Source organism: Dromiciops gliroides, chromosome 4, assembly GCF_019393635.1.
Source record: "Dromiciops gliroides isolate mDroGli1 chromosome 4, mDroGli1.pri, whole genome shotgun sequence".
NCBI classification, from domain to species: domain Eukaryota; kingdom Metazoa; phylum Chordata; class Mammalia; order Microbiotheria; family Microbiotheriidae; genus Dromiciops; species Dromiciops gliroides.
In genome coordinates, this window is record NC_057864.1 from 53204445 (window position 1) to 53229332 (window position 24888).

General features: G+C 42.5%; 1 protein-coding gene across 6 annotated transcripts in view; it reads left to right on the forward strand.

The window, feature by feature from the left end:
• Positions 1-24888, forward strand: part of LOC122753444 (nitric oxide synthase 1 adaptor protein) — a 407315-nt gene that overhangs the window by 113304 nt on the left and 269123 nt on the right. The window lies entirely within an intron of this gene.

A 24888-nucleotide genomic window follows, 5' to 3' on the forward strand; every position in this document is an offset into this window, starting at 1 on the left:
GCTTCTGTTTATCACTATAGCTAAGGAATTCTTCCTCTGTTCTTTGTAGTAGTGGAAAAAATCACAGTAGGCTTGGCTTCTCTTCAAGAGATGGGTTCATTCAAACAGCTCTTTTTCTTAAAGGAGAAACCTCCTTAGGGACCAAGCTTGATCATGGGATCCAGGCAGGTTTATACTCAATCTTTCAGAACATTTTGTAACTGAAATGGAAAACACATGTGGCAAAAGATGTGGATTTCATTTTTGTAGACCCTACCTTCAAGCCATCCTATTCACATGAATTTAACTTATGGGCAGATATTTAAGTTGAATGTAAGGCAAGAGAATAAGGACATATAATTCTTAATTTTCAATCCACTTATTTCATGCTGCCTGATAAAAGTCCCTAATTTCGCACATATTCCTCTCACCCACCTCTTATTTCCAACCAGTTGTTGGCAGAAAATATCTCACTGCTGTCCCTGCCATCCATGTTTGGAACAGACAAATGTGGTATACCATAAGTGCCCTCGGGACTTCGCCTTACCAAGCATTCATTTTTGGTTCTCCAAGATGTGTTGTATCTAAACAGTGTGTGTGGATGGGGGCATGGCTGCACAACAAAAGGTGCCCAGTGAAAAATGTTCTGACATCTTGATTTTCTTGGAGCTCTTTTTTCTCCCCTTCATTCTTTTGAGTGTTTCCTAATTTTCTTTCAGGACTTTCTGACAGTTTTGCTTCTTTGGAGGTGTTTCTGTTGCTATTTTTGAGGGGAATTTTGAAGGGACAGGTTCTCATTTCATGATTTTTCTTGAGAGTCTGAGGTCTTTTTTTCTTGGGCTTGTTTTTTCAAGGTTCCTGAGAACTTGGAGGGATTGTGTTCAGGCTTCCACAAAGGATAGACTCAGTGAAATTGCTGTTCCTTTCTGCTTATTCAAAGAATCAATATTTTTAGTTGCCAAAACATTAGAAGTCCTTCACAATTCCCAATAGCCTATGGGACTACTTTCTGATCTTCCACATTTGACATGGCTCTGTTCTCCTTCCTTCTTGACTTTTGTTGTTCATCAGATGTCAGTGAACTGTTAGTGACAACTGAATGATTGCCAATTCTCCTACCTCCCACCCTTTCCTTTTCATGGAGATTGTGAAGGTCACATGGAATTCAGAAGTGATACAAAGACACTCTCGAGGTCTCTCTGCAGAACTTTGGAATCAATTGGGAGACATGGGAAACACTGGCACAGGATTGCCCAGCATGGCATGTCTGCATCCAAGAAGGTGTTGTGCTCTTAGGTAAATTCCAATTGCAGTAGCTCAAAGGAAACAGGGGTAAGGGGAGGTTATGGGGGCATGTTGGAGAAATCCAAAGAAGTGCAATCAGATGGGTGGGAAATAAAGAGATGGTTACCTGAGCACCCTCCTTAAATGGAGGTTTTAGGAGGCCCTCTCTGCCTTCTCTCTTCCTTTCTCAGGGGTCCCAGGGCCAGAGAGACCTGATAAGTGTGACCCTGTAGGATGATGAGTGAAGTCCACAGGAGTGCCAGTAGTGTATTAGGGTAGGCAGTCTGAGCTGTCCTCTGCCGGCCTTGGGAGCAGGGATTAGTTTTGGAATGCTGGCTTTCCATTCAGAAATCACCTGCTTTCCAAGATCACCCCTGTGCACCGTCCAGCTGTGTCTTTCCTTTTGTGATCCACTCCCAGTGTTTAATGAGCAGCTTATGAAATCAGAAAAAAATTAATTGGCTAAAATGCTGTTTGGTTTGGCTGCCTCCACAGATGGCAAAGGCCCGGAATTGGGACTTTTTGTTGTTGTTGATGCCCTGAGCAGCATCACTCACTCACTCACTAATAGGTCTAGGTGACAGCCCCATCCTTATCTCCATCTCTATTTTCTCATACCGAAGCTTTCAGAGCCTGATTCAGCTAAAATGAGAGCTGCTAAGAACTTGGAAACTGACCGAATAGCATCGGCTTTGCTCTGGATGCTGGGGCTAAATGGATTATTTTCAGTGACTGCCGTCCCAAGGTTACTGGATACCCTGTGAAGTCAGATAAGCTGAGCCAGAGGAGTAGAGTCTCAGGAGATAAGTTTGTGATAACAATCACACTGCCTGGTGTTTCTGTAATGATTTATATAGTCTTCAAAGCACATTCATATGTCCTTAGCTAAACTTCTCCTCTGCAGCCCTGGGAGGAGATGGTAGGGAGGTATAATTATCCTCATTTTAGGGCTAGGGAAACTGAGTCTTGGAGAGCTTTAGAGGTTTGCCAGAGGTCACCTAAGCAGTCAGTAGAAGAAGAGTAAGAACTAATTAGTTGCTCTTATTAATTATAATACCACACTCTGCTTTTTGTTACTTGGACTTGGTTGTTTTTTATTGTTGTATACCTGGTGTTTTTACCCTTTCCTCCTATTTTACTCCTCTCTCATCTTCTCCCTTTCTCTTTTTTATTGTTATCTTTTATGTCGATTGTACTAAAAAACAAGACAAATGCAAACCCAAACTTTAAATGATTCTATCTGGTCTGCAGAATGAAGTCCAAAATCCTTAGCCAGGTGTTCAAGGCCCTGCATGAATCTACCTTTCCAGTACTATCTCCCACAAACCTTCCATGATAGCCCTAGCCATAACTTTCCTACGAAGTTATCCCCAGAACACATCTTTTCTGCTTTTCTAACCTCTGCACCTTTGCCCATGCTGTTTCCCCTACTTGGAATATACCTTCTACCCTCCTTTTTTCATCTGTTTAAGTGCTACTCAGTCTTCAAATGTGAGCTCATTAAACTTCTGTAAATCCCTTCTTTACCTCCCCTACCCAAAGCAATCTTTTCTTCTTCTGCTGTTTTAAAAACCTCTCCTATTTATTTTGTACTTAACTGTTAACACCAGATAGAAACAAACACACATATTTTTATGTGTGCCTTTAGAGCAAAACTGTAAACTTCTTGAAGGGAATGTGCCCCTACCTCCTCAGCACAATTTATTCACTAGTTTTTCAGTTGTGTCTGATTCTCCGTGACCCTATTTGGGGTTTTTGGGGCAGACACTTGAGTGGTTTGCCATTTCCTTCTCCAGATCATTTTACAGATGAGGCGACTGAGGTGAACTGAGTTAAGTGACTTGCCCAGGGTCACATAGCTAGTAAGTGTCTGCGAATAGATTTGAACTCCAGTCTTCTTGACTCTAGGTCTAGTGCTCTATCCATTGTAGCACCTGGCTGCCCCACTCAGCACAATGCTTGTACATAATAGGTACTGAATGAGCATTTCATGAATGATTGAGATCCTTTGAGGAGAGCTTCCTCTCATTCTTATCTTGCAACTTTCATCTATTTTCTCTATCTCTTCTTTCACTCTAATGATGCATGAAGAGGTGGCTCTTTTTCTTCTTCAAGGAAAACCCTTACTTTGCCTTTCTTTGTATTCCTAGCATTTAGCACAGTGCCTGGTACAGAGTAAGCAATAAATAAATGCTCACTGTTTGTTGACTGGCTGACACCAGTGATATGCCGTCCAGGATGTTGTTGGAGGTTCAACTCTCAACTGGGAGCTTTCCATCTATATGAGTCACCAGATGAGGCCTATGGCATCTGGTGTTCAGAGCTGGAAGGGGCCCTTTGACTAAATTTGAGGCCCTTCGATCTTTCATCTCATTTTATAGATGGGGAAAATGAGACACCCAGAAGTTAAATGTCTTGCTCAAGATCACATTGGTAGTACTAAGTGTGGGGACCAATTTTTAATTGGGGAGTGTTAGCTAAGCGGCTCGCCACAACACTGGGATAAGGAAGGAGACCAGCAGCCTCCCTCAAAACAGAACAGGATTTATTTTAACAAGAGCAAACTTAAAACAAAACAAAACAAAAACCCACAAACAGGATCAGTAGGATCAAGGGAAAGGAAATAAAATGGGGAAAGGGAAATTAAACAACCTGAAAAGATACTACTGGCCAGGAATCAGCTGAGAATACGTAGCAGAACTCCTGTCACCTTCCAGCATCCAGCTAGAATGCCCAATTCTCCTCCCCCAATCCCAGAAAAAACCCACACAGCTCCAGCCAATGAGATGGCCACTCTGACAGTCACATGACTGCCCTTACTAGGCTTCCAATCATTATAATTTTGCCAGGCCCATGTAGGCATCGGCAAGTAGTGATGACGTGAGGTGCCAGCACCATGGCAATGGCTACAACCAGTGGGTGGAGCACCGTGCGGTTTGTGGAGCCCCAGGCTCGTGCACGCAGAGTCATAAAAACCTCAACAATTCTTTACATAAGTAAGTAGAACTAGGGATTGTACCCATGTTTTCTGATTCAAAATCAGGGGTTCTTGGGGCAGCTAGGTGGCGCAGTCGATAGAGCACCGACCCTGGAGTCAGGAAGACCTGAGTTCAAATCCGGCCTCAGACACTTAACACTTACTGGCTGTGTGACCCTGGGCAAGTCACTTAACCCCAATTGCCTCACAGAAAAAAAAAAGAACAAAATCAGGGGTTCTTTACCTGGGATCTATGAATGTTTCTTTAAACTTTTTTTTCTAATTATATTTAAATATAATTGGCTTCCTTTTGCACTTTATTTTATGCATTTAAGAATATTGCTCTGAGGAGAGGTCCATAGGCTTTATCAGACTGCCAGAGGGGTCCAGGACACACAACTATTTCAGAATTTCTGCTTGAGGTCAGGGGCTCTTTCTCTTATGCTACTTTGCCCCTCATGAGGCATCGGTGGACAATCTTCTGCTGTCCTGTCCCTCTTCCTCCACCTTTATCCCCCCCAGTGTAATCTAATCTCTCCTCGGAACTTCTGATTGTTGACTTTTTTCCTTTGCATTCTTCAAGACTTTTCTCCCTGTGACATTTACTTCCTCAAGTCCTGGTCATTTAAATAGAAAGCATTTCTTTCTCAGGTAAGGAATCTTTGGATTGGAATGATTAAGTGAAATATGCCCTGTTGTAGGCCGTGTCTCAGGAGATTGGAAGAGGAATGCAACAGTCTTCCCAACACAGGTGATTCCTGGCCTGACTGACCGCTCAGGGGTGGACGTTACCTGTATTGACAGAACAGACCATGCTCCTGCCTGGGGTTCATTTTACACACCCATGTGTAGGCTTTGCTGGAGAGGGCCTAAGTTCATTTGGTGGTGAATTGTATCTGTGTTTGTTGATTTTCTTCTTCACAGTCAAATTCCTTCAGTATCTCCTTCTTCTTTCTCATTTGTAGGATAAACTAGCACGTTGCCCTCCTGTGACCTACCCTGCCAGGGAAGCTGAGGGGATTCCTGTCACTGTGCCAGGCCCTCCATGGTGTCCTATTTCAGGACTCTGGGTTCAGGAGGAGTAATACTGCTGAGAGGGACATCTGTGAATAGGGCTGCTTATGGCAGAGGCAAGAGGAAGCAGCAGCTCACGGTCATGGGGCCATCTCCTGAGTCAGAAGTAGAAAAGATGGGGACAAGGGAGGGGCAAAGAGCTGGACCCTTGCTGCTAGGATTCCATTCTTGGGGCAGCTAGGTGTCGCAATGGATAAAGCACCAGCCCTGGATTCAGGAGGCCCTGAGTTCAAATGTGGCCTCAGACACTTGACACTTACTAGCTGTGTGACCCTGGGCAAGTCACTTAACCCTCATTGCCCCAGAAAAATAAAAAAACCAACCAAACAAACAAAAAATAAAAGGATTCTATTCTCCCTGGTGCTTATTCTTCAATTGGGAGGAGGGTGATCAGCGTGAACTCCTCCGCTCCCATGCTATGAAAGTTGAACCTGAAGGAAGAGAGATCAGAAGGAACTTCTCTAAAGTTCCCTAACACTAACCATAACCCCTAAGCTTATTGTTATATATTCTTATATTGTTGTATCTTCTTATGTTGTTGTTGTTCAGTTGTTCAGTTGTGCCTGACTCTATGTGACCCTGTGGATGGGGTCCATAGGATTTTCTTGGCCAAGATACCAGAGCGGGTTGCCATTTCTTTCTCCAGCGTGCCCCTATTTTACAGATGAGGAACTGAGGCAAATAGGAGTTAAGTGACTTGCCCAGGGTCACACAGCTAGTAAATGTCTGAAGCTAGTTTTAGAACTCAGATCTTCCTGACTCCAGTCCCCATGCTCTATCCACTTCATCATCTAGTTACCCCTGCAAGCACTATATAAGTGTTAGCTATTATTATTATTATTAGGTCAGTGTAACTGATCTTAATTCCTTTTTGTATAAGTCTTATGAAGTTGTCATAACTGTGAAATTCTTGGAGTGGTTGTAGGTCAAGATAAGCTTGATTGATTGAGGTTCTGAGTGAGTACATTAGAGTTTGAGATTTAGCTGCTGTTGATTAGGGCAGGCCTTCTGAGAAGGGGGTTACCTATTGTTGTAATTGGAGGGGGCAGCGGGCAGAATCTCATTCCCATCATTCTGCCCATAGATCTTTTTCCTTTGTGTCTAGAAGATCTGTTTTGGTCTTCCAGGGTTTCCAGTTAAAAAAGCAAATATCCCACAGTACCACCTAGGTTTCATTCACCTTCCTCATCTCTAAAGTGAAAGGGTGGCAACAGAAAGAATACTGCATTTGGAATAAAGGACATTGCTTCAGATCTCACCTCCGCTATCTCTGTGACCTTGGGCAAGTCACTCAACTTTCCTAGGCTTCTGTTTCCTCCACTGTAAAATGTTTTCTGCAGGTTTCTCCAAGCTACAAATCTATTATTCTATGATCTAGTTTAAAATCCTGCCTATTTAGTACACGTGTGACCTAGGGTCACCTCACCTTTCTGGGTCAGTTATTTTTATTTATAAAATGAGGGGATTGGACCAAAGAGTCTCTAAGTGTCTTTCAGCTCTAAATCCATGATCCTGGATGATCTCAAAGGCCTCTTTTAGTTCTGACAGGCTGTGATTCTATTATCATACTTGATAGCCTGCTGAGAGTAAGACCCTGCTGGAATGGGACAAAGGAAAAGCTTTAGAAGAGAGGGTGGTGGTAACAGAGGGGAGGGAAAGGGCACTGTTGAGATGAGAGCATGCCAGAGACAGGCTTGACCTAGTTTTCAGTTGTTTGAATCACTAGGCCCCAGAGCCCATGGACTGTTGTGTAGGACATGACACCATTGGGCCCATATCTTCTAGGAGCTGCCCCTTTGTCCTCCTTGAGAACACTAACCCACACTTGAAAGGAAGTCGATGGCTTCCAGTCTCATTATTCAATTGAAACTGCTATTTCCAAAGTCACCGATGATCTCAGTTGCCATCTCTCATATCCTTTTCTCAGTCCTCCCCCTTCTTGACCTCTCTGCAGCCTTTGACAACGTCCATCACCCACTTCCTCTTCTACTCTCTTCTCTGTAGCTTTTGGTGATCCTGGTTTCTCCTGGTTCCTCTTCTTACCTGGCTGATTACTCACCAGCCTATGCTGCATCTTCATCCAGTTCATGCCTCCTAACTGAGGCTCTCTCCTGGACTCTCTTCTCTTCTCTCATCACTATTTCCTCTGAGGACCTTATCAGCTCCCTTTGATTTGTTTTTCTCAATGCAAATGCTTTTCAGATCTATTTATCCAACCCTAACCTCTTTCTCAAGCCCTCTGGTCTCACATCTCCAAGTTCTTCTTGGATTTCTCAAACTGGATGTCCTATAATACTTCTTTTTCTTTTTTTGCGGGGCAATGGGGGTTAAGTGACTTGCCCAGGGTCACACAGCTAGTAAGTATCAAGTGTCTGAGGCCACATTTGAACTCAGGTCCTTCTGAATCCAGTGCCAGTGCTTTATCCACTGCGCCACCTAGCTGCTCCCCCTATAATACTTCTTAAATTCAACATGTACAAAATTGAACTCATATTTCCCCCCAATCCTCCTCTCTTCCAAACTTTGTTATTGTTGAGAGCAGCTCCATCATCTTAGTCACCCAGACTTGCAAAAGAGGTTTCATCTTTACCTTCTTACTCTCTCATTACCCCTTTCCCCCCATAACCAATCAGTTGCCAAGGCCTTTTGTTTCTACTTTTGCAACACGACTTGTAGGTGTCCCCTTTGACGCCACCCTATTCTGGTCCAGGCTCTTATTGCTCATGCATGCCTGAACTATTGCAATTGCCAGCTGATTGGTCTCTCTCCCTCAAGTCTCTCCCCGTTCAGCTGTCAAATTGATGTTCTTAAAGCACAAATTTGACCACGTTGCCCCACCCTTTCCCCATTCAGTCAACTCCACGATGGCCTCTGGGAACAAATATATAAATATATATATATATATTTTTTTGGGGGGGGTGAGGCAATTGGGGTTAAGTGACTTGCCCAGGGTCACACAGCTAGTAAGTGTTAAATGTCTGAGGCCAGATTTGAACTCAGGTCCTCCTGACTCCAGGGCCGGTGCTCTACTGCTCCACTGTGCCACCTAGCTGACTCCCGGGAACAAATATAAAATCCCGTTTGGCTTCCAAAGCCTTTCTTTCTTTTTTTTGGTGAGGCAATTGGAGTTAAGTGACTTACCTAGGGTCACACAGCTAGTAAGTTGTCAAGTGTCTGAGGCCAGATTTGAACTCAGGTTCTCCTGAATCCAGGGCTGGTGCTCTATCAACTGCACCACCTAGCTGCCCCCCAAAGCCTTTCATAACCCGGCCCCTTCCAACCTTTATAGTTCCTTACATCTTAGTTCCCTCCCTCCACATGCTCAATGATTCAGTGACACCGGCCTCCTTGCTGTTCCTTGTACAAGACAGTCTCCCTCCTGATTGAGTTTTTCCTGGCTGACCCTGATGCCTGGAGCACTCTCCCTCTTCACTTCTGTATCTTCCAGCTTCCTTGAGTCTCAGCCAAAATCCCACCTTCAAGAAGCCTTTCCCAGCCTTCCCTTGATGCTCGTGCCTTCCCCCTGAGATAACCTCCAATTTATCCTGTAGCTTGTTTGTACATAGTTGTTTTCACGTTGTCTTCCCCATTAGAATGTGAGTTCATTGAAGGCAGAATGCCTGGCACTTAGTAGGAGGTTAATAATCCCTTGTTGAAATTGGGAGCATGAGAAGGGCATATTGATGGGCTGACCTCTTTGGAATAATGACAAATGTTTTGATGGCCAATAGTCAGATTTCTGGCTGTTTAAAAAGTACAGGGACAGATTCCTGTGGTAGAATTGTAGGGACCATCTGGAGGTGGGGCTCACTGACAGAACATGATGTAGCCTCCATGATGGAAGGAGGTATTTTTGAAAGCCAGATGGCACTTAGAAGGAGATTGAAATCCTCATTTGTGGCTCCTCTGGCTGTGTAAGAGGTGAACCCTCTGCTACCAAGTAAACAGCATTGGAAGCTGTTCAGCATGGGAGCAGTTTCCTATTTAAACAGTGACGAAGGCTCTCAGATGTGGGTCAGAAGGCGGCCTTCTGGTCACTTGGATGAAAAAGAGAAGGGGTGAAGGAAGCTGGCCTCAGGACATTGCAACTATTTTCTTTCTTGACAATTGTTCCCTCGGAAAATTGTGAGTTTTTCTGAAAATGTCTCTTGGAATAGCTGAATGCATTTTCCTGCTTGGGAGTCTTCAGAGACCTGGGCCTCTTGGCTGGTATGGTTGGTATCGACTCTGCAGGCAAGGCTGGGTGGATTTTGCTGAAGCTTTGCCTAGGGCCTGATAGTAGTCAGTACCCCAAGTCTGTGCACAGGACATAGGCTCTGATAGCCCTAGGCACAAGTTACACCTATGATCACAGACCTCCCCCAGTTCCTGTTTCTCCTGCCCTTACAAGCTCGGCTCCCTCCATGGTGCCATCCTTGACTCTCTCCATCTGATGCCAGTCAATCCAATCATAACAACAGTAATAAGACCTAGCTTTTTTATAGCACCTACTATGTGCCAGGCACTTGTGCTAAGCACTTTACAAAAATGATTTCATTTGATCTTCACAATAACTCTGGAAGGTTAAGTACTGTTATGACTGACCCTCATTTTATAGATGAAGAAACTGAGACAAACAGAGACTTGCCCAGGGTCACACAGCTACTAAGTGTCTGAGGATGGATTTGAACTCAGGTCTTCCTGACTCCAGGCCTGGCACTCTATCCATGTCATCATGGAGCTGCCCATCTTTCAACTTTTGTTTTCTTTTTTCTATCTCTATAGTCCTTCCTGGCCCCCTCTTAATGCTGGTGCTTTCTCTCTGAGATTATCTCTCATTATATCTATCTCTATATATATGCATATGTGTCTATGTATTTATATATCGACATATATATATATATATCTGTGTGTACATATCTAAAGTATATACAATGCTACAATATATGATATTAGGGTATTACTAATTTATAATAATATATAATTTGTGTGAATTACATATATGTATATATACACTTGTGTTTTATACTAATATGCATTTATATACAAATACATATCTTCAATTGTGTATATCATCTCCAAATTATCATATATTACAAATAGTCCACATACTATATGTAATAAGTATACATCTTATTTTTATGTAGCTACTTAGGTATATAATATGTTTGTATATAGTTTTTCCCCATTAGACTGTGAGCTCTTTGAGGGTAGGGACTGTTTTACTTTTCTTTGTATCTCCAGCAATTAATACAGTGTCTGGCACATGATAGGTGCTTAATAAATGTTTGTTGGCTCAGCTTAGATACATAGTATCACTAGGTATAGAGAGTGTTACAGTTGTCATTGATTTATGGGTTTCTGTCATTGTGCCTTATATGTAGACATTCATGTCTGGACCTGGAGTTAGGAAGACCTGGGTTTGAATCCTACTATTTAGCTATGTGACCTTTGGCCAATCACACAAACTCTCTGGGCCTCCATTTCTTCATCTGGAAAATGGTGATGACAGCATCTACTTCACAGGGTTGTTGTGAGAGCCAAATGAGATATTTATGCCTCAGGTGTTGACTCCTAGGTTTGAATGGTGGGAACTTTGGGAATTGATAGCAAAACCACCATTACTTTCTTCTGGTACAGAGCTGGGATCTAGTTCAACCCCCTCATTTTACAAGGGAAAATGACTTGTCCACAGTCAGACAGAGCTAGCAAATGCTGGAATGGGGATGAAAGCTTTTTATTCACTCTAATTAAGCCATTGTCATTCCTCCCTGCACAGGCTCTGACCTGCCTTTTAACTCTGCAGCGTTTTAAAAATAATCATTGTAATTATATATCTCTGCTAAATTTTGTTCTCACTTTTTTCTGTTATCTTTGAGTATTCTGCTTCTCCAGCTCTCCCACCCCATGCCTCCAACATGCATCTAATCAGTTGCCAGATCTTGTCATTCCTCCCTCTACAACATCTGTCTCCCATCCCATCCTCTCCCTCTAAAACACCACTGCCCTAGTGGTCCTTCTTACTGATTACTTAGGGTGTTGTAATAACCTCCAACTTGTCTCTCTGGCTTTGGTCTCTGCCCACTCCAATCAGTATTAAACACAGCTATCAAAATAATATTTCTCATCCCTTTATTAAAAAACCTCCCTATGGCCTTTGGAGTAAAAATAGCCATCCTTAGCCTAGCATGTAAAGTCATCCACAGACTAGTTGTAATCTTCCTTTTCTCTAGCCTGATCTTCACATTATACCTTTCCCTCTTTTAATTTATTGTTGTTAGTTTTCAGTCATGTCTGCCTCTTTGTGACCCCATTTGGGGTTTTCTTGGCAGAGATTCTGGAGTGGTTTTGCCATTTTCTTCTCCAGCTCATTTTACAGATGAGGCAAGCAGGGTTAAGTGACTTGCCCAGGGTCACACAGCTAGTAAGTATCTGAGGCCGTATTTGAACTCAGGAAGATAAGTCTTCCTGATTCCAGGCCTGGCACTTTATTTACTGTGCCACTGTATGTAGCTTGCTTTGTATATATTTGCTTCATTCAATAAACATTTATTAAGCACCTGGGCTAATGCTAGGGCTAAAGAGGCAAGACAGTTCCTGCCCTGTTGTCTCCCCTATTAGACAGTTATCTCCTGCCTTTTGTGTCTTTTTTTTTGTATTCTCAGCAATTAGCATGGTGCCTGGCACATAGTAGGCACTTAATAAATGTTTATTGTTTGATTATTCCCTTTCACATACTCTACATTTCAGCCAAACTTACCCCCCAGCTGTTCCCTGATCCAGACATGCCATCTCTTTTGCCTGTCTGCTTTTGCAATGGTTGTTCCCCAGTCTGGAATATGCTCCTTCTTCAAGACTCATCTCTGATGTTATTCTCTGGGTAGCATTTCCCAGTCCCATCTCCAGCCAAAAGCATTTTCTTCATTCCCATAGATTCCTAGAGCACTTTCTTGGCCTCCCATTGCTCCTTACCTGTAATTAGGCTTATCATTGTATTGACTCCTCCCCACCTGGAGGGCAGGGATGATGAGGTGTGAGGCCCTTTCCCTTTCTGAGACTCTGAGCTGGTAACCTAGAGCCTTGAGTAGCTGCCCCTCCAAATGGTCATCTCATGACCTGCCATAGGGTGTGGTACCAGGGTCTCATTGATTCAAGCTGCCTCTCTCTCTCTCTCTCTTTTTTTTTTTTTGGTGAGGCATTTGGGGTTAAGTGACTTGCCCAGGGTCACACAGTTAGTAAGTGTTAAGTGTCTGAGGTTGGATTTGAACTCAGATCCTCCTGAATTCAGGGCCGGTGCTCTATCCACTGCGCCACCTAGCTGCCCCAAACTGCCTCTTTAACAAGCTCTTCTGTTGTTCACCTTAGTGCTTTAAATTTAGGAACTGTTCTTATGCAACCCTAGGAGGCAGATTTGGCAAATATTAGTCTTGCTATCTTGCAAATTGCAAACTCCTTGTGTGGAAATTCCCTCCTACTGGTGTAGATGCACAACAACATGAATGTACAATATGCTATAATATAATTAATATAATAGATAACTAACTTTTGTTTTGTTTAAGTGAGGCAATTGGGGTTAAGTGACTTGCCCAGGGTCACACAGCTAGTAAGTGTTAAGTGTCTGAGGCTGGATTTGAACTCAGGTCCTCCTGAATCCAGGGCCGGTGCTCTATCCACTGTGCCACCTAGCTGCCCCTTGATAACTAACATTTATATAGCATTTGTGAGATTTAAAATTGGATAGAAATAAGAGTTTTGGGGAAATAGAGCAAGCACTCCAAAGTATACCAAGTGGACTGAGTCTCCAATGTGGCTGAACTGAATCAGATTGAGTCTAGGAAGGAGTGGGGCTGATTAGGATGGTCATAGAGGGTTCAAATAGATTCTTGCTTAAGCTTCATAACTGGATGGGGGTAGGTAGGTCAGAGATATTGTTTTCATTTTATAGATGATGAAACTGAACCCTAGAGACCTTAAATGTCTTGCCCACTCCCAGTTGAAGGTTTTTTTCCCAGCAGGTCACGCTGTTTCTTGATCTTAACCTTCCCAAACCCCAGTTTACCATCTTCTGTGCCCTTCCATTCTGTCGCTCATGGCCACTCATCTCCTTTCTTCTCCCAGTGATTGTATTACCTTATGACTCATTGCAAAGACTTAATTCTTTCAAAAGTATCTTTAAGACTCTGAGGACAGAAAGAATTGTTTCCTTCACAGGTCGTTTTCATTCAATTCAATTCTGACAGTATTTATAAAGCCCTAGAGAAAGAACATTGTGCTAGGCCTGGAGATGTGGCTGGGAGGGTTGGGTTGGGGGCGGGGTGTGGGCTTTAGGGATGCAAACATAAATGTCTGAGTTCTTAGCCATGTTGAAACTTCCCACTCCTGGTGCTAGTCACAATGGTTGTGTCTAATCTCCCAGTCAGGTCTAGTTCAGAAGCCAAGGCAGTAGCAGCGGTAGCAGCAGCAGCAAGCAGCAATTCGGTTGTCTGTCCAGTAAAGGCCTCTGGCATTTAATCAGGGTTCAAGAATAATGGGGTTGTAGCTACAGCACATGTTTACTTAGTGCTGCTCAAAGTCAGACGTTGAAACCTCCTAGGAAGAGATACTTAAAAAGGGGGGCATTTGGCAATGGAAATGATAAATTGCTCCTCCAGAGTAGGCTAGGCTCTGCTGTGCAGCCAGTTGTAATCACCCTTGTTAGTAGAAGACTAGCAAATCCTGCCACTTCTTTAACCATTAACCATCCTGAGAAGCTTTGGCACACTCCTTTGCTACTGCTAATTGCCTGTTACCAGGGAATCTATAAACAAGTGAGGTTTCATTGCTGGCTCTCTCAAATCCAAGGCAATCCTCTTTTTTTCTTTAAATTTGTTCTCAATCCTCTGGAGTAGGCTCAATGGCATCTTACTGTCTGATTAGCCTTTTTTTTTTTGTCTTCAGTCAGTCCATATTATGTTTGATCGATCCATCTAAATCACCAGAATGGTGCCAGACCATAGGTTCGTGCCAAATAAGGATCCATTGGAGGAAGTGGGCATGTTTAGCCTGGAGAAGAGAAGACTTAGTTGTAGACATGAAAGTGTTTTCAAGAATTTGAAGTGGTGTTGTAGGGAAGAAGGATGAGGCTTGTTTCTGGGTGACCCCAAAATGCAGAATTAGGGCCAGTAGCAGTTGAAGAAGAGAGGCAGATTTTGGCTTGATGTCAGGAAAAACTTAAAGCACTATATAAATGCTATTGTTGTTGCTGCTTTATTTTATGCCATGGGGTGGCATATGACATGGTCTTTTTTTCTTAGAACACTACAGCAGGCAAAAGATTGGGTTAGTTTTGCTTGTTTGTTTTAAATATTGAGCAACATATGACAAAGAATTGGAAATTGAAGGAATCTGCATCACTTGGGGAATGGCTGAACAAGCTGTGGTATAGGAATGTAATAGAATGCTATTGTGCTATAAGAAATGATGGATATCAGAAAAACCTGAAAAGACTTACATGAACTGATGCAAAGTGAAGTAATCAGAACCAGGAGAACATTGTACAAAGTAACAGCAATATTGTGGGATGATCAACTATGACTGACTTAGCTCTTCTCAGTAATACAATGATCCAGGACAAATGCAAAAGACTCATGATGAAAAATGCTATCCATCTCAAGAGAAAGAACTGATGGAGTCTGAATGAAGATCAAAGAATTCTGTTTTTACTTTCTTTATTTTTTCATGTTTTCCCCCCTTTGGGCTTGTTTCTTCTTTCACAACATGACAAATATGGTGTGTTGTTTAACATCTAAATTGTGGGCTCTAATCCGCGCCCCCCCCCCCAGTCTTGGGGGAAAGCTGGCTAAAATCACTGATAAATTCAGCAAGAGTTTAGTTTTTTAAAGATTTATTAAAATATATGTTATAAGTTAGTGAAGAGAGATTGAGAACAGATTACTTATAGCATGGAAATCCTAGCTCAGATCTAATTCAGTATAGCCAGAGAGAAAGAAAGCAATTTCCTTTCCTAGCAGCCCACATGAAATCTCTCACCACCATACTCTTTAAATAGTGAGCACCATAACTGGGAACTTTTATGCATAAGCAACTCTCTTAGGAAAGAGGGATTCCCCATCTTGTTCATAGTCATGTCCTGCTTTCAAGTTCTTATTGACTCTGGCATCTCCTTTGCCACTTAATTAGACCATTTTGTTGATACAAACCAGATCTTTGCTTATTCTGTTGCTGGAAGAACTGGGAAAGAAAGTCTTTGAAAGCACTAGACACATAATAGGCTTTAAGAAATACTTGTTAACTTGATTTAATTATTGCCTCACTCCAGGGAAAGGATGAACCTGAAAGACAGCAATTTTTAGGGGTGGGTCCAGCTTTGCTTAGACAGATGTTTGGCCTAAGTCTGCAAAGAGAAACTTATTAGCGAAGAGTGGGAAGCAGGTACTGGTAGGACAGGCTTTTCATTTTGGGGTGAAGCCTTCATTATTATTTCAAGTGAGGTATAACATGTAAAAGTGCTTTGGAAACCATAAAGTGCTATCTAAACGCTAGGCATTATTGTTATTGCTGTTACTATTTTGTTGAAGGATTGTGGATTCCCGCCCCCCCCCATTTTTATTCAAATCTAAATCTCAAATCAAAGCCATGTAGAAATTATTACTCAGTTACCCAACACATTGAATTAGACAGTGGTACAAGTGCTAAGAACTTGACTGTCTCCCCCTTCTGAGCCAATTCTTTCCCCTAAGAGTTTGTTGTGTGCATTTACTATTGGGGAATTTAATTTCCACTGTTGCTGATCAGGCTGGTCTCCTTTTTCTGCTGTCTGGTTTGTGCTTTCAAACTGTCTTTCCCTTCAGTGCTAGGGCGAGCTTGGTGGCAGCAGGTGGATCAACAGCTCCAATACCTTATGACTAACTCAGCAGGGGAGACTGCTCGAGAGGGGGGTGTTGGTGCTCCAGTGCAAAGAGGTTTACCTCCTCAGTTAAAAGAACAGTGAAATAAAAATAGAGGTGATCGATAAGGGCAATTGCTCCCTGTGAGTCGACCATTGCACCTTTGTATAATTCTGCTGTTTCTTTTTGTTACTAAGATACTGGATAAGGTTATATAGGTTGGATGGAAGTCTCTTGTTTTTGATCGAAAAACATACTGAGCCTCTGGGGTGGGTGCATCATTCCATCTCCAGGATGCTCAACTCTCTTTGGTGGAACAAAAACTTTCTGGTCTAAGTTCAACAAGAAGTTTCTTGAATTAAAGTAGAAAAAATGTCTTAGATTTGGAATTTAGAGGGACCTGGGGTTTGAATTCTTCCTCTATAGGTAATTCATTTCACTTTCCTGAACCTCAATGTCTATATCCATAAAATAGGATAATAAAATGGATAGTATTTTGCCTCCTCCGGCTATTGCGACAGTCAAATGAAAGAATGAATATATGTAAAGCTCTTTGTGAATTTTAAAGTGTTCTGCTCATGCCAGGTATGGTATAATGATTAAAGATTCTCAAAGGAAACTTTCTGGGTGAGGCTTTAAGTGATCAAACTAAACCTGGTTTTGTGTGGCCTGGCACTCTTCAAAGTGAACATTTTTTTCTAAGACCACCCTCCACCCCAGGGAGATGAGATAGGCAGACACCCAGAATATTGTCCAGTATTTCAGATTGAGAATGTCACAGCCCCAATTCTGTAGTATTTGGCTGGTGTTTCTGAATAAGAACTAGCGGCCACCAAAAGTCATTTCAAGATGGAAGTCCTTGGATAGGAATTAACATATAATGACCATAATTCCTTGAAAAATAAACTTGTTTTTTATACTTATTTTTTTCCACTACCTGCCATTATTCTCATGTAGTAGTTACATCCATTTACAGAAATCTTTTCTCTTAACCTAACTTTTTTGGGGGCTTGCACTCTATGCCTTCGTTAAGCAGTGAGTGGTCACATTAAATTTAAGAAACACTGGGGAATCCTTTAGTTTGAGCATATGCAACCTATTGAGAGGCAAGCAGGATTTAGTAGCCATATCGTTTATTTATAGAGCTCATATTGATTTATGAATCTCATTTTTTAAAAAAAATACCCATTCCATTCCCTCTTTGTGTAATTATGTATCTGAGCCTTCAGTTTGTTCATTTAAGAATTCAGTTCTAGTTACCAAAAAAAGATTTCTCCCTCAAATATGTGTAGTGTTGCTTTATTACTGATGGTTTCCTTTGATCTTATTTTACAGATGTTGGATTGCATGTGTGCTGTTGGATTGGACAGCTGGAGTCAGGAGGACTAAGCGAGGGAAGATAGATTAGGTTAAAACAAGATAAATAATTGTTGACAGGAAGAAGTACATGTGACAAGCTAAAGAAGCTTACTTAGAAGGCTAGAATTAGGGGAGGGAAAGCCAGACCTGAAATCTTGGGAAGGCAGTTTCATGGAAGGGATACTACCTGCTTAGGGAGGATGCTTGACACAGTTGAAAGAGCTTGTACTTGGAGTCTAAACATTTGGAAGACTTAGTTTGAGACCTCACTTTGCCACTTTCCAGATGGATTTTCCTCTCTGAGCCTCAGTTTCCTCATCTGTAAAATAAAGATGTTGGATTAGATGATCTCTAAAGTCTTTTCTAACCCTGTTATATGATCTGTAAATGGCTCCATCCATTGGCATTTGCAATATAATAATGATAGCTCACATTTCTCCAGTGTTAAGATTTACAGAGGGCTTCCCCCACAATAACACTGGGAGGTAGGTGACACAAATATCATTAGTCTCATTTTACATGAGTCAGCTGAAGCTAGGAGGGATTAAATGGCTTACTCTTAGTTATAGAGCTAATGATAGATTGAGCTGGGACGGGGACCCACCTCTTTGGATTACAGGTTCAGTTCCTTTGAATAAACCACGTTTGGGTTTTTTTTCTCTTTTTTTTGCAGGGCAATGGGGGTTAAGTGACTTGCCCAGGGTCACATAGCTAGCAAGTGTCAAGTGTCTGAGGCCGGATTTGAACTCAGGTCCTCCTGAATCCAGGGCCAGTGCTCTATCCACTGTGCCACGTAGCTGCCCCACACACCACATTTCTCATGACTGTACCTTCCTCCTCATAGCACCACAGGTTAGTGCCATAGATATGGAACTGCAAAGGACCTCAGAAACCAGTTAGTACATGTCTCATTTTCTAGATGAGGACACTGAGGCTAAGGGAGGCCCAAGGTCAGTGAGAGGGATTTGACCTGAAGACCTATTTCTACTTTACCAAGCCATCTCCTAAAATGCTGTAGCTTTGGGCTAGTACTCCCCAGTGAATTCTTCCCTGTTTGTGGCTCCCACTTTGTACAGTGCCCTCCGTCCAGTCATTCTTCACTACAGATGCCAAGGTGGTCTTTTTCATCTCTCATGTTGGTCATGCCACTCTAAGATAAAGGCCTCTGGTTGCCTCCAGTAACCCTGAAAATGATGACTAAGAAACTGTCCCTCTATTTCAAAGTCCCCTGTTTGCCTCCCCTTATCTCCATATTCCCTGCCTCTGCCCTCTACTTATCTTAGTAGATCTCATTTAATGGAATGCGCCCCCCCCCCTTGCCTCTGGGCCTCCTTCCAAGCCACCATAATGTCCTTTCCTGGGACCTTCCAACTGTTCCAGCAGCTTCAGAAATCTCTTCTCCTACTGCATCTCTCCCAGGCTGATTGAAACCAACCCTTTCAGAATAATACCTGTACTTCCCTGCCCATCCCTTGTAGTTTGTGTCTAATGTGAATATTTAACCTAATTTGTTGCCTATTTTTCTACATGCTAAGCTATTTTCTTGTTCCCTCTAGAGGGTGGGGACTTGTGTGAATCTCAATTATTATGCAATTCAGCATTTATTAAGTATAGAGAGAGCACTGTGCTAGTAAGGAGGGAGTTGGAATGAGATACAAAATGCTGGAGAGACATACTCTTGTCCCCCTGGAGTTCCTGGTCTTCTGGTAAGACAGATATGCCATATACAAATATTATAACACAAAATGATACATGATAAAGGCATAGGGGTGTTACCTGTACTAAGAAAGTACTTAACTCTGCCTAGCACAGTGGCCCATATTCAGTACTTAACTAAGATGTTTGAGTCTGATGGTTTGAGATGTAGAACCAGGGTAGCTGGACCTTTGACTCTAACGTTTCCTGTCTCACAGATACACTGAATGATCTTGGGAAGGTACGTTGACTTATATAGCTTTTCTCTTCTGTTGAAGGAGGACGGGGTGGATGCCTGTATCTCTTCATTGAGAATTTTACATTGATTAATTGTCTTAGAATGGTAAATGGCTTGAAAAGCTTTGCTGACACAGAAAATGATTCTTTCCTTGTAATTGTCCAGGCAGTTAAACTACTTGGCCAAGCTGGATGGGTTAATTTTCAGTTAAATCAATTGTGAATTTCACTTCTGAAATTCAGTGAAAGGAGTCTGCTCCACTATTAACAGCCTTTTCTCCCCCTCCCTCCTGACCACTCTCCCTGTCCATCCTATCACCACCACCACCAACACCCTAACTCACTCTAGGAATATTCCATTCAATCAAACAAACATTTATTTAAGTGTTTCCTATGGACAGGGAAGTGTGGTGAGCATAGAGGGGATGAAAACAAAAAGGAGAAACAGGTCCTGCCTTCAGGGAGTATCCAATCTGGTCTTGCCTGGTCTAGAACAGGACAGCTGTCTACTTGCATCCTTGCCCTTAGTCTTGTTACCACTGTTCATTCTCAGGTCTTTTCCTCTTTCAGAAAAGAGCTTCCTTGTACTTGTTGGCCTGCATTTAAAACTGTTTTCTGATCTGTTATGTGATACTGGGAAGCTGGATAATATGGTGCAAATTGGAGCTCCAACAGAGTCAGAACATGACCGAGCTGAGAAGATTATTCATTTCTTTCTGTTGAACTGGAGATTAAGCTCTGATCCCTGAAAGGGATTTCTCCCCCCCTCCCCACCTTCCCCCTTCTCCCCATCCTTCATTTTGGCAAGATTGTGAAGGGCACTAAGACCAAAAAGGCACCAAGGTAACTGAGTGACTTAGCTCAAGTCTCCCAGAAGGGAGATCGCTCTCACATGTTGTTATTCAGTCATTTTTCAGTCTTGTCCAACTCTTCATGACCCCATTTGGGATTTTCTTGGCAGAGATGCTGGAGTGGTTTGCCATTTCCTTCTCCAGCACATTTTACAGATGAGAAAACTGAGATAAACAGGGTTAAGTGACTTGCCCAGAGTGACACAGCTAGTAAGTGTCTGAGGCCAGATTTAAACTTTGTTCTTCCTGACTCCAGGCCCAGCAGTCTATCTGCTGAGCCACCCAGCTGCCCTTCTCACATATTACCTGGACTCAAAAAAGTTTTGCTTTTTGAGGTATGGTTAATGCATAGTCACATTTCACGGGGAGAAAAGTGTGCGTCTCCAAACCATCCTTCATTGATATTCCTCAAGCAAAGGGCTGACCAAATCAGGCAGATTTAATTTATTTTTCTTACAGAAGAAGAAAATGAAGGCAGAAAGATCTTCAACCCCCTTTTGTAAAATAAAGGTGGCATGTACTAGATAATCTCTAAGGCACTTCTAGGTCCTGACATTCAGTGGCTAGGAGACATGTTAATTGGGAGGAGGTTTCATTCAATTAATTAAAAAATATATATTTTATTTTTTCCAACTACATGTAAAGATAATTTTTAACCTTCATTTTTTAAAATAAAATTTTGAGTTCCAAACTTCCTCCTTCTCTCCCTCCTTCCCCTCTTCCTTCCCTAAGCTGTTTGATATAGGTTATATATGTGCATTCATGTAAGAAGTATTTCCACATGGGTCCTGTTGTGGAAGAAGAAACAGATTTCAATTAATTCACAAGAATTTATAAGTTCCAATTATGTGCTAAGAATGGTGCTGGGTACAGCGGAGACAGTTACTACTTACATTGTAACTCTAGTCTTCTGTAGCTTCAGCTGTCAGTGCTTGTGAATTACTCTGGACATAGAGAAATAGAGGATTTAGAGAGTAATTACAGCTGCAGGAATTTGGGGTAAGCCCACTGGTTAGTTTTCATTGGCTGGATCTGTCACTGAAGTTAATGAACTATTTACCCCTCCATGGACATTTGAAAAGACGTCAGCAGGCCTACTGGGTCTGACTTCAATCGGCCCCAGATCCACAAGCTTAGTAAATGCACTGAGTTATGCTAGGAAGCTCGGGGAGAAACAAAGGCTTATGAAGCATGATCCTTTCCTTCTAAGAGCTTAGGGCTCTCGTACCTAAGACTAAGAGAGAACACACAAGGGGACACAATGAAGTACTAAGTTATATGACCATGTTGGCTAAAAGTGCTGTGATAATCTAATCCTTCAATGCTCCCGGTGTGGGTTTAGAGGGAATGGGCTCTCTTTGTGAACATTTGGTGTTGTTGGAGATGGGGATAGGTTCTGGGTTGAAGGGAGGGGACTGTGAAATAGCCGTTAAGGTGGGGTGCCCACATGGTTATATGTGGGAAGACCCTTAGCAGCAACATGACTTCTGAATAGTTCGGGGTGGTTCACACCTAATGAGCTGAGTGAGTGGAGCAAGGTGAAAAGAAGCAATGTTCCAGGAAGATAAGTCACCAAGGGCAGAGGAGGTGTGGTTCACTCATTTAAGGCTCTGCTGGACAATGATGGGAGTCCAGCATCAAGCATTTGGGATGTTATCTCTTCTGCCTAGAAACTGGAGCTGTACAATGTGGACCTGGGGCATAGAAGATGTGGGTCTGAATCTTGGTTCTGTCACTTATTTGCCATGTGATTTCGTACAAGAGGCTTACCCTCTCTGAGCCTCAGTTTCCTGATTTGTAAAATAGAAAGCTAGACTTGATCAGTTACCTCATTAATCCACAAATATTTACTAAGGGCTTACCATGTGCTGTCCTGTGCTAAGCACTACCTGTTCTCAGGAGCTTACATTCTTTTTGTATAGTTTTTTTTTGGGTGGGGCAGGGCAGAGGGTTAAGTGACTTGCCCAGGGTCACACAGCTCATAAAAATGTCTGAGGTCCTCCTGAATCCAGGGCTGGTGCTTTATCCACTGCACCACCTAGCTGCCCTTAGGAGCTTACATTCTAATGGCTTATGTGATCTCTAGGGTTCTGCCAAGCTAGAGTGTCCTCATGAAGTTTGAGATCTGTGCACTTATTCTCTGTGGAGATAATTATGGTGGATACTCTGATTATACCCCACACTTTACTTTTTTTTTTTTTTTGTAAAAAACTCCCCCTTTCCTTTTTTTCCCACCTTTTAAAAATAGTCACTATGTCTCAGATGGTGGGGATGGGAGGACTGGAGAGAAAGGTTAGATGTTAGACTGAGCAGCTAGCTCTTGGAATGGTGTTAAGTGGGCTTTTGGAAAATAGGACTGGGGACAGCTAGATGGTGCAGTGGTAAAGCACTGGCCCTGGATTCAGGAGGACCTGAGTTCAAATCCAGCTTCATACACTTGACACTTACGAGCTGTGTGACCCTGGGCAAGTCACTTAACCCTTATTGCCCTGCAAAAAAAAAAAAAAAAGAAAAGAAAAGAAAAAAAAGAAAATAGGACTAAGGACTGGGCTTTAAGCTACTCCCAGATCTAGTCATGAGTATGTCTATCAGGAAACCTTGAACTTGTCAGAGTCCCAGGACAGGGTCTCCCAGGTACAGACTGCATGTTCCCTGGGGCACCTTCACCTTATGGCCTCTGGGTAGCATAGTGAATAGAATTCTGGACCTAGAATCAAAATGACCTGAGTTCAAATTTGACTTCAGGTACTCGCTAGCTGAGTGGCCCTGGCCAGGTCACTTAACCTCTCTGTCTCAGTTTCCTTATATATAAAATGGGGATAATAATAGTATCTACTTCCCAGCATATTTGTAAAGTGCTTCTTAAACTTTAAAGAACTATATAAAACTATTACTACTACTACGATTACTATTATTACTATTTTAAGACCAGACAAATTTTACCATTACTATTTATTATATAAAACTATTGCTGCTGCTGCTACTACTACTACTTGAAGACTAAATAGAGCATCTTATGTTAATCCATGGCCCCATCCTTAGAATGTCTCCTTTTCTCAGAAGTTAGACATATACCAGCTCATTTCAGGGATGTCTTCGTTCTTGCTGTCTGAAGTTAGTGTATCGGGTCATCTCTGATTTGCAAAGCAGCACTCCTCTCTAAGTAATCTTCCCTTAAGAGGGCATTATCATACTTTTAGGCAGTCACCATAACCTGAAATGAACTATTTTCCCCGGGGACAGTTGAATACCATACTTGGGGCTGTAGTCTTCCAGAGAGAGCATCACTTCCTTTCCTAAGGTTTCATTGTCATCTCTCGGGGGCTATGGGGCTGGTTCATCTCTGCTCCTCCTTTTTGAGACCTAGTGTCACCCTGTATCTCCAGGGAAGGATTCTTTTGTGTGTATGTGAAATCTCAGCTTATACCCATGATGAAATGGTGGGGCTTTGTGGAGGGCTAAGGAGAATTCTCTGAGAAATTATCATCCCTTACTTTTTTTTTTTAAGTGAGGCAATTGGGGTTAAGTGACTTGCCCAGGGTCACACAGCTAGTAAGTGTCAAGTGCCTGAGTTCAGATTTGAACGCAGATCCTCCTGAATCCAGGGCCAGTGCTCTATCCACTGTGCCACCTAGCTGCCTCCACCCCTTACATTTTAAAATCACTTTTGCCAGATCTCCATAAGAGTAGAGGGAGAAGATATTCGGCTAATTGGAAATTGGGCCCCAGATTAACGGGCTTTCCAATATGATTCTATCCTGCAAGTCAGATATGGCCACTGGTTTCATTAGGCAATGAAGTTGAGCTCTGGGGTTGTGTTCTCATTCATGCACGGCAAGATAGGTTCACCAGATTGCAGTTCTTCCAGAAATCTTGACCTTGTTGTTCTATCTTATTATAAATCTCCAGGGGATAGTCTGGTAACTGCTGCAGTGCACTTCTGCTGTATGCGTAGCTGTTTCAGGAATGGGGGTGTTGATTGGAAATTTAAGGGGACATGTGACTCATAGAACTGAGCATTAGACTGGTATGTTGTCATCCCAGGTCTTCAAGTAACCCACCTTGGGGCCTTGGGACAGGTTGTATAACCTGGTCTGCCTCTGTTATTTTTTTTTTTTTAAGTAGGAATAAGCATTCTCAACTACCTTGTGGGCCTGGGAGAATCACTAATAAGGCATCATAAAGTCCATTTCCAAGCCAGAAATGTTATTTGTGTGCACAGGCTGTGTAAATGCCAAATGGTAATAATAGGGAATGTTGTCTTGGGGTTTGTGGTGAGGGCTACCCAAACCTCACCCCTGACCAAGCAACTTGCTGCTTAGAGTCAGGCTTTAAGCTCAAACCCTTGACTGACAATCAAGGCCTCTTGAGATATACCTTACTTGCACCACACAGATGGTTCTGGGCTCTCTCCTGGGCTTTACCCAATTTCATTGGTCCTGTCATATATCTCTTGCTTGGGAGCTGACTTTCATCAGATACCACCACCACCACCCCCTCCCCCCCCCCAAAATCATAGGATCATAGAATTTCAGAGTTGCCAGGGACCTCGAAGGCAATCTAATTA